We start from the raw sequence: 11,664 nt of genomic DNA, 5'->3' as shown, positions 1-11,664 counted from the left end.
GTTAAGCCTATTGGGTGCAAGTGGGTATACAAAAGAAAGATTGGAGCAGATGGCCAGGTGGAGACCTATAAGGCCATGCTCGTGGCAAAAGGATTCAAACAAAGGCAAGGGATTTACTTTGATGACACTTTTTTCCCTGTAGCCCTGTTAAAATCAATTTGGATTTTGCTTGCGATTGCTGCTTACTACGACTATGAGATCTAGCAAATGGACGTGAAAACGGCCTTCCTCAATGGGGAACTTGAGGAGGAAGTGTATATGACACAGCCAGAGGGTTTTCTTTCCAAGGGAAATGAACACCTAGTGTGTAAGCTGCTGCGAACTATATATGGTTTAAGGCAAGCTTCTCGTAGATGGAACATCCGTTTTGATGAGACAATCAAAGAGTTTTGTTTTATCAAAAACATAGATGAACCATGTGTCTACAAGAAGGTTAGTGGGAGCCTGGTAATATTTCATGTATTGTATGTGGATGACATACTTCTTATAGGAAATGATATACCGATGCTACAATCAGTCAAAGTATGGCTATCAAAGAACTTCACCATGAAGGACTTGGGAGAAGCATCCTACATTCTCGGTATGAAGATCTATAGAGATAGATCTAGAAGAATGATAGGTCTTACCCAGGGTACATACATCCAGAAAGTGCTTAAAAGGTTTAGCGTGGAAAACTCCAAAAGAGGTCTCAAACCGATGAGCCATGGAGTGTCCCTTTCCGAAAAAATGTCTCCTAAGACACCTGAGGAAAGAGAGCGTATGACTAAGATTCCTTATGCTTCAGCAATAGGATCTATCATGTACGCGATGTTGTGTACAAGGCCTGATGTTGCTTATTCAATTAGTGTGACGAGCAGATATTTGTCCAATCCAGGTGAAGACCAATGGAAAGCAATGAAAAACATCCTTAAGTACTTGCGAAGGACTCAGGACATTTTTCTTGTTTTTGGTGGTGAATCTGAGTTAAAAATAGAGGGTTATACTGACTCTAGTTTTCAATCAGAAAGTGATAGCAAATCCATGTCAGGGTACGTGTTTACTCTGAATGGTGGTGCAATTCAGATTGTTGAAAGAGGAGATGTCAATGTCGAGAGAGTCGACATGTATAACAACGTAGCAGACGAACTCACAAAGCCACTTTCTCAGAGTCACTTTGATCGTTATAAAGACAAGATGGGTATTAGATACCAGAGTGATTGGCTTTAGTACAAGTGGGAGATTGAAAGAGATATGTTCTAAGTCCAATCATGTATGAGGATTTAGGAATAACTTTTATGTAATATGTTTTGATTTCATTGATATTAATAAAATACTTGTTTTGTTTTTATTGCGGGCTCTATCTATTTAAATGTTTAAATAAGATATACCACAGTTTAGAGTAAAGCTTTTTATGGATTGTGATGAGATCATAATAATGAGACCTAAAAGATGATAACTCTAGACTTAAATAGTTCCTGGTCGTAGGATTACTAACTGGTAATTAATAATCCGCAAAGATCGGTACATACTATGCTTGCTTCATTATGAAGGATGTTTGTTCTCATAGACATTTGTGTGGTGACACTATAGCTAGTATGTAGGTACTTATTATAGAATAAGTTCATTGAACATTACTCACACAGCTGAACAACTGATGGAGTTCACTCACGTGTCAGCAGTTGTTCACATAGTGATAGTTGTACAAGTATCCTTAGACTTGAGGTCATCATAGTCATCTTGTGTACACTGAACTATGCTTTGGTTTAGTTCTTAGTCTCAAGGGACAATTATAAGGGCTCTACTAGGTATAGGAATTTGTACACGAAGATAGTGTATGATCAATAAAGGATCTACCCCTTCCAGTGAAGGAAGAGAATGTTCAATGCTGATCCACTTATGCTAGTTCAGGAATCTCTGGCCAGAGTGAATGAAATTAGAAAGGAGTTTCTAATTTACATTAAATAGTACTAAGCATAGTGAATGGGAAAGCAAGTGATTAAATAAGATAGGCTTGACACAAGTTCCATGCCTTGTATTTAATCGTGACATTGCAGGGTAGAAGGAATTGATTGTACGGTAACTACTCACTGAATAGGTTCTTGGTATTCTAAGAAGTGAATTCGTATTATCCGGATAGTCGCGATATGCTGAGAAGTATCCCTCACGATGTAGAATAAATATGATTACTTAATTAATCATATTTAATGAATTAGAGAATTTATATAAATAATGATAAAATAGATTTATTATTATTTATTTCTACTACCGGCTTAATATTGAACCTACAGGGTCACACCATAAAAGAGAATGATTTAATGGTTGAGGAATTAATTAATAATGGCTGATAATTATTTATTTATGAAATAAATAATTAATTGGCAAATTTAATAATTGATTAAATGAGATTTAATTGATTATAAATTAATTAAGAAAAGGTTCTTAATATTATTAATTAAGAATTTAATTTTTGGAAATTAAATCAAGTGAGAGAATTATTTCTAAAGAGTTTAGAAAAAGGATTAATAATTAAAAGGTGTTTTAATTATTAGTGAGAATAATAAAGGGTTAATAATAATAATATTTTATGGAAAAAATTTCAGCTGAAAATTTTGCCTATAAATATACTATTATAGACCCTATTTTTGCCTCAACCAAAAAGATTTAAAAAACCCTAATTCTCTCCATCTCCTCCTCCTTCATTACATCGTTTTCTTGGTGGATACCGGTGGAGTGCTTCACACTTGAGGAGCAGCTGCTAAGGATCTCCGTTCATCATTTTTGGATCGCCATTAAAAACCTCCATCTTTCCATTAACGTAAAGCTTCTTAAGGTAAACATACTGAACTACGAATTAAATATTATTTTTTCGCATGGATCCTGCTGAGGGTTTCGTTTTTTTAAGATTAAATTTACATTTTCGCTGCGTTTATGTGCTAAAACCCTTCAATGATGGCACAGGAGGTCCCGTTAATCATGTCAGGACATTCTCCAATGCACTGTTATTGCAGCCCGTGAATGACGTTATTAAGTGTCGGGCCTTTCTTCAAACCCTGTCGGGTATGGCTCAAAGATGGTATAGTCGTTTGCCCCCGAACTCTATTGGGTCCTTCAGAGAATTAAGTCAGGCTTTTATTAAGCAATTCATCAGCGGAAGAGTGCATGAGAAAAGTTCAGCGTCCCTCATGAGCATTGTGCAGAGAGCGAAGGAATCCTTGAGAGACTACCTGAATCATTTCACAAAGGAAGCTTTAAAAGTCCTGGACCTTGATGACAAGGTAGCCATGATAGCACTGCAATAGGGAACTAGAGATGAGTTCTTCAAGATGTCCCTGGCCAAGCGCCCCCCTGAAAGCATGTTGCAGCTCCAAGACAGGGCCGGGAAGTACATTAAAGTGGAAGAGAGCATGAGGAAGACCGTAGTAAGTAACGAGCCCGCTGGAGGTAAGAAGCGGAAAATTGATCTGGAATATATCACTAAGGATAAGTATCCTAGAACTGAGCAAAACCCTGATTCAACCCCTAAGAAGGGTGACCCGGGCAGAAGTTCGCTGAATACGCTAAGCTAAATGCTCCTAAAAGCCAGATCTTGATGGAAATCAAGAAAGATCAAGATATTCGTTGGCCTAAACCCTTGAAGGCGGACCCTGCCAAGCTAGACAGAAGCAAATATTATAGATTTCACAAGGATGTTGGTCATGACACCGATGAGTATAGACAACTGAAAGATGAAATAGAATTCCTCATTCAGAAAGGAAGATTGAACAAGTACACTGGGGAAGGAAGAGATAAGAATAATAATGGAAGAAAGAACTTTAAAGATCGTAGGAGGGACCGAGACGATCAGGGGCAGAATCCCCAGCCTAGGGGACCAGTTATAAATGTAATTTTTGGAGGAGCACGACCCCGAGGGCCTGTGATAAACACAATTTTTGGAGGACCAACTGCTGCTGGATTATCCAGGAACTCCAGGAACGCATATACCAGGGAGGTTATGCCTATTTTTGGGGAAGCCCCGAAGAGGGCCAGGACAGGAGTCACAATGGCATTTGATTATTCTGACTTAGAAGGTGTAAAATTTCCTCATGATTACCCACTGGTCATAACACCGATAATAGGGAACAGCCCGGTAAAGAGGGTCCTCGTAGATAATGGTGCTTCGGTGGATATCTTGCTCCATGACACCTTTTTAAGGATGGGTTATAATAACTCACAATTGACCCCAACCGACATGCCGATATATGCATTTGCGGGAGTGGAGTGCCCCGTGGAAGGAATAATCAAGTTTCCAACAACCATTGGTCAGGAACCAAGGCAAGCAACACAGATGTTGGACTTTGTGGTGGTGAAGGCAAGTTCAACTTACATCGCTATCATGGGAAGAACGGGGATTCATGCCTTCAAGGCAATTTCTTCCTACCATTCAGTAATGAAGTTTCCCACCCGGAATGGGATTGGAGAAGAAAGAGGAGATCAAAAAATGGCTAGAAGTTGTTATGTGGCCTCACTGAGGGTAGATGGAGTTGGGGGGAAGGTTCTGTCTATTAAAGATCTGGATATCCGAGAGAATGATGAGAAAAGAGGGAAGCCGGTAGAAGACATGGTTTCAGTTCCTTTAACACCCGAGCATCCTGAGAAGGTGACTTTCGTTGGAGCCACACTAGAGGAGCCCCTTAGAGGGAAGTTGGTGAAATTGTTGCAAGAAAATAGTGGTGTGTTTGCATGGTCAGCAGCTGATATGCTAGGCATAGACCCGGAATTGATTACTCACAAGCTGAACGTGGATCCGAATCGGAAGACAGTGAAGCAAAAGAAAAGAAGTTTTGCTCCAAAGAGGCAAGAGGCTATAAAACAGGAGGTGGAGAAGCTCTTAGAGGCTGGTTATATTGAGGAGATATAATTTCTGGAATGGTTAGCAAACCCTGTAATGGTGAAGAAGGCCAATGCAAAATGGAGGATGTGTGTGGACTTCACTGATCTGAATGATGCATGCCCTAAGGACTGTTTCCCGTTGCCAAGGATAGATACTTTGATAGATGCCACTGCTGGGCATGAGATGCTGAGCTTCATGGATGGATTTAGTGGATACAATCAGATCAAGATGCACAAGGATGACATCCCAAAGGTGTCATTCATCACTGACTTTGGTGTTTATTGTTATCTTGTTATGGCATTTGGTCTCAAGAATGTAGGAGCCACCTATCAAAGGTTGGTAAATAAAATTTTTAAGGATCTTATCGGCAAACCATGGAAGTTTATGTTGATGACATGTTAGTCAAGAGTCTAGTGAAGACTGATCATATAACCCATTTGAGGGAAGCTTTCGAGGTCCTGAGGTACCAGAAGATGATGTTAAATCCTACAAAGTGTGCTTTCGGAGTAGGATCTGGAAATTTTTTGGGATTGATGGTCTCCAAGAGAGGAATCGAGGCCAATCCCGATAAAATAAAGGCAATCATGGATATGGAACCCCAAAAAACTATCAAAGATGTTCAAAAGCTCACTGGAAGGGTTGCTGCATTGGGACGATTCATCTCAAAGTCTGGAGACAAGTGCTTGTCGTTCTTCGAGTCTTTAAAGAAGGTTAGGGATTTTGTATGGAGTGAGGAAAGCCAGAATACATTCGAGGAATTAAAGAAATATATGGCTCAGGCCCCGTTGTTAGCCAAACTAGCTTTGAATGAAGTCTTATACTTGTATTTGGCCGTTTCAGAGAGTGCCTTGAGCGCTGTATTGGTTAAGGAGGAACTGAAAATCTAGAAACCCATATACTATGTTAGCAAAATTCTGCATGGAGCTGATTTGAATTATTCAACTATTGAGAAGTTTGCTTTAGCCTTGGTGATGGCTTCAAGAAAGTTATGTCCTTACTTTCAGACTCATCAAATTGAGGTGCTAACAAATCAGCCCCTGAGAAATATCATTCATAGTCCTAAGGCTAGTGGGAGGTTGATCAAGTGGGCAATAGAGCTGGGAGAATTTGACATCAAGTATAAGCCACGAACGGAAATAAAAGCCCAGGCATTGGCTGACTTCGTGGTGGAATGTACCATACCCAACCAAGAAGTCGGGGGGCAGGAAGATACCATACCTCAAGACAAGGAAGTTGATAAGGGGGACAAAGAGAAAGATGATAACGAAAAGGAAGACTGGGTTCTTTATTTTGATGGAGCATCAAAAAAAATTTAAGTGGAGCAGGCTTGGTTTTACAAAGCCCCGATGGGTTCTTGATTGAATATGCTATGAAGTTAGACTTCCCGAACGCAAACAATGAGGCAGAATATGAAGCTCTGATAGCTGGTCTTGGCTTAGCAGGGACACTTAGAGTCAAAAACTTAAAAGTCTGTGGAGACTCAAAGCTGGTCATATCCCAGGTAAAGGGAGAGTTTGAGGCAAGGGATGATACGATGGCTAAGTATGTCCGCTTAGTAAGGGTTGTGTTGACCCAATTCAATGAATGCCATGTTGAGCACATTCCGAGGGAGGAAAATGCTAAGGCAGATGCATTATTAAAGTTTGCTTCATCTGAGATAGAGGAAAGTTCAGAAAGTGTATACTTCCGCATTCTGAAGACACGGAGCATTGATGTTAAGCTTGTAGCTCTTATAGGTCCGGGGAAGTCATGGATAGATCCCATTAAGACCCATATTCAAACCGGTTGGTTGCCAAATGATGCTACTAAAGCACAGAAGTTGGCTGTTCGAGCACTAAGATACTCCTTGATAGATGTGATTTTGTATAAAAGATCTTATGTAGTTCCTTACTTAAGATGTCTCAGGCTCGATGAGGCACGCTTGGCTCTTGAAGAAGTGCATGAAGGTATCTGTGGGCAACCCTTGGGGGGCAGAGCACTAGCTCATAAGATAACCCGTTTAGGCTTCTATTGGCCAGAAATGATGGCTGATGCCAAAGAGTATGTGAAGAAGTGTGACCGCTGTCAGAAGCATGCACCTGTCATTAGACAACCCCCCGAGATGATGACCTCCATCAACTCACCCATCTCCTTTGCTATGTGGGGAATGGATATACTTGGGCCTTTCCCCATGGCCACGGCACAAAGGAAGTTCCTGATTATAGCCATTGATTATTTTACTAAGTGGATTAAAGCCAAGCCTTTGGCCAAGATCACAACTAAGCAGGTTGCACAATTCTTGTGGGAAAATATCATGTGCCGGTATGGAATTCCCCGCATCCTAGTCACTGACAATGGAACACAGTTCAACAATGAGGAATTCAAGAAGTATTGTGAGGAAAATGAAATTGAATTATGATTCACCTCTGTGGCTCACCCGCAAGCCAATGGGCAAGCGGAAGTGGTGAATCGAATAATCCTTGATGGACTAAAGAAGAGGATCGAAAAGTCGAGGAATAATTGGGTGGATGAAATACTCCCAATACTATGGGCCTATAGGACTACCTGTAGAGTCACGACTGGAGCAACTCCCTTCATGTTAGCATATGGGGCAGAAGTAGTTGTTCTTGTAGAGATATCACATTCCTTCCCCAGGATTCAAGCTTTCAATGCTGAGGAAAATGAGGAAGGGCAAAGGTTAGCCCTTGATCTAATTGATGAAGTGCGAGATGAGGCACATGCGAAGATAGTGGAATATTAGAAAAAGGCTTCGTTCTACTACAACCTAATGGTTAAAGAAAGGTTCTTCAAACAGGGTGACTTAGTCTTGAGGAACGTGGAAGCTTCTGGTGTAGGGCAGAAAGGGAAAATTGCTCCAAATTGGGAAGGGCCGTACAAGGTCAAGAGTGTTCAAGGTAGAGGAACCTACAAGCTTGAGACTATGGATGGCTTTGAAGTCCCGAGAACTTGACATGCACAAAACCTGAAGATTTACTATGTGTAAGGCGATTGAGCACGATTCTCACTTGTCAAGATGACAAGTAGGTTGAAAAGCACCTTGAAGCTTTGCTTGCTTAGGATTTACATGTTTTAGTTTAAGGTTTATTAAGACTTGTGTAAGGGATGAATCCCAACAATTTGTGAAATTCAGAAAGTTTTCAAAATATGTTCCAGTCTCAAGACAAGTAAACTAAGTGCATAAGATGAAAGCATAAAGTTCGATAAATAAAACTGGTTTGAATAAATAGTACAAAGTCTGATAAACAAAGTCTCGAAGACAAGATAAAATAAATAAGCCACGTAGGGCTGGAATATCTCTAAGGAGCAGAGGTGCCCTCGACATCCATATCATCATCTCCTCCGCTCTCGCTGGAAGTCTCAGTTGTCCCGGAGGAGGAAGAGCTATCATCCGCAGCAGGCCTCGAAGACGACTCGGGAGGAGGAAGAAGTGAAGGGTTTTTAGCACATAAACGCAACGAAAACGTAAATTTAAATCTTAAAAAAAACCGAAACCCTCCGCAGGACCCATGCGAAAAATAATATTAATTCGTAGTTCAGTATGTTTACCTTAAGAAGCTTTACGTTAATGGAAAGATGGAGGTCTTTAATAGCGATCCAAGAACGATGAACGGAAATCCCTAGCAGCTGCTCCTCAAGTGTGAAGCACTCCACCGGTATCCACGAAGAGTACAATGTGATGGAGGAGGAAGAGGTTGAGAGAATTAGTTGCCTCCCTCTTGTTCTACTTTTGAATTAGGGTTAATTATTTGGGTTGAGGCAAATGGGGTTTATAATAGTATATTTATAGGCAAAATTTTCAGCTGAAAATTTTCCATAAATTATTATTATTATTAACCCTTTAATTGATTATTCAAATTAATCAATTACTAATAATTAATACACCTTTTAATCATTAATTCCTTTTCTAAACACTTTAGAAAAATAATTCTCTCACTTGATTTAATTTCCAAAATTAAATTCTTAATTAATCATATTAAGAATTAATTAAATCTCATTTAATCAATTATTAAATCTGCTAATCAATTATTTATTTCACAAATAAATAATTACTAGCCATTATTAATTAATTCCTCCACCGTTAAATCATTCTCTTTTATGGTGTGACCCTGTAGATTCAATATTAAGCCGGTAGTAGAAATAAATAATAATAAAACTATTTTATCATTATTTATATAAATTCTCTAATTCATTAAATATGATTAATTAATAAATTAATCATATTTATTCTACATCGTGAGGGATACTTCTCAAAATATCGCGACTATCCGGATAATACGAATTCACTGCTTAGAATACCAAGAACCTATTTAGTGAATATTTACCGTACAATTAATTCCTTCTACCCTGCAATGTCATGATTAAATACAAGGCATGGAACTTGTGTCAAGCCTATCTTATTTAATCACTTGCTTTCCCATTCACTATGTTTAGTTCTATTTAATGTAAATTAGAAACTCCTTTCTAATTTCATTCACTCTGGGCAGAGATTCCTGAACTAACATAAGTGGATCAACATTGAACATTCTCTTCCTACACTGGAAGGGGTAAATCCTTTATTGATCATACACTATCTTCGTGTACAAATTCCTATACCCAGTAGAGCCCTTATAATTGTCCCTTGAGACTAAGAACTAAACCAAAGCATAGTTCAGTGTACACAAGATGACTATGATGACCTCAAGTCTAAGGATACTTGTACAACTATCACTATGTGAACAACTGCTGACACGTGAGTGAACTCCATCAGTTGTTCAGCTGTGTGAGTCATGTTAAGTGAATTTATTCTATAATAAGCACCTACATACTAGATATAGTGTCAACACACAAATGTCTATGAGAAGAGACATCCTTCATAATGAAGCAACCATAGTATGTACCAATCTTTGCGGATTATTAATTACCAGTTAGTAATCCTACGACCAGGAACTATTTAAGTTTAGAGTTATCATCTTTTAGGTCTCATTATTATGATCTCATCACAATCCATAAAAAGCTTTACTCTAAACTGTGGCATATCTTATTTAAACATTTAAATAGATAGAGCCCGCAATAAAAAACAAAACAAGTCTTTTATTAATATCAATGAAATCAAAACAGATTACATAAAAGTTATTCCTAAATCCTCATACATGATTGGACTTAGGATATATCTCTTTCAATCTCCCACTTGTACTAAAGCCAATCACTCTGGTATCTAATACCCATCTTGTCTTTATGACGATCAAAGTGACTTTGAGAAAGTGGCTTTGTGAGTGGGTCTCCTACGTTGTTATGTGTGTCAACTCTCTCGACGTTGACATCTCCTCTTTCAACAATCTCCCTAATCAGATGAAAGCGCCGCAGGACATGTTTGGAATTTTTATGAGACCTAGGTTCCTTGGCTTGTGCTATTGCTGCGTTGTTATCACAATACAACACAATAGGCTCTTCAACGCTAGGAACAACTCCCAACTCAAAAAGAAAAATCCTCATCCAAACGGCTTCTTTTGCAGCCTCACTTGCAGCTATATATTCTGCTTCCGCTATGGAGTCAGCCATTGTAGACTGTTTGGAACTCTTCCAACTAATCGCACCACCATTCAGAGTAAACATGTACCCTGACATGGATTTGCTATCACTCTCTGATTGAAAACTAGATTCAGTATAACCCTCTATTTTCAACTCAGATTCACCACCGAAAACAAGAAAAATGTCCAGAGTCCTTCGCAAGTACTTAAGGATGTTTTTCACTGCTTTTCAGTGGTCTTCACCTAGATTGGACTGATATCTGCTCGTCACACTAATTGAATAAGCAACATCAGGCCTAGTACACAACATCGCGTACATGATAGATCCTATTGCTGAAGCATAAGGAATATTACTCATACACTCTCTTTCCTCAGGTGTCTTGAAAGATATTTTTTCGGAAAGGGACACTCCATGGCTCATCGGTATGAGACCTCTTTTGGAGTTTTCCATGCTAAACCTTTTAAGCAGTTTCTGGATGTATGTACCCTGGGTAAGACCTATTATTCTTCTAGATCTATCTCTATAGATCTTCATACCGAGAATGTAGGATGCTTCTCCCAAGTCCTTCATGGTGAAGTTCTTTGATAGCTATACTTTGACTGATTGTAGCATCGGTATATCATTTCCTATAAAAAGTATGTCATCCACATACAATACAAGAAATGTTACCGCGCTCCCACTAACCTTCTTGTAGACACATGGTTCATCTATGTTTTTGATAAAACCAAATTCTTTGATTGTCTCATCAAAACGGATGTTCCATCTACGAGAAGCTTACCTTAAACCATATATGGTTCGCAGCAGCTTACACACTAGGTGTTCATTTCCCTTGGAAAGAAAACCCTCTGGCTGTGTCATATACACTTCCTCCTCAAGTTCCCCATTGAGGAAGGCCGTTTTCACGTCCATTTGCCAGATCTCATAGTCGTAGTATGCAGCAATCGCAAGCGAAATCCGAATTGATTTTAACAGGGCTACAGGAGAAAAAGTTTCATCAAAGTCAATCCCTTTCCTTTGTTTGAATCCTTTTACCACGAGCCTGGCCTTATAGGTCTCCACCTGGCCATCTGCTCCAATCTTTCTTTTATATACCCACTTGCACCCAATAGGCTTAACACCTTCAGGCGCCTCAACCAGAGTCTATACTTGGTTGGTATACATAGATTCCATTTCGGATTTCATGGCACTATGCCATTTCTCTGAGTCAACACTACTCATAGCCTCATTATAGGTCACAGGGTCATCATCATCAATGATTGACAACTCATTGTCATTCTCAATGACAAGGCCATAATAGCTCTCAGGTT

The sequence above is a fragment of the Apium graveolens genome, chromosome 3 (assembly GCF_009905375.1).
Source record: "Apium graveolens cultivar Ventura chromosome 3, ASM990537v1, whole genome shotgun sequence".
NCBI classification, from domain to species: Eukaryota; Viridiplantae; Streptophyta; class Magnoliopsida; order Apiales; family Apiaceae; genus Apium; species Apium graveolens.
The sequence above is the reverse complement of the archived record's forward strand: the minus strand, read 5'-3'. Positions refer to the sequence as shown.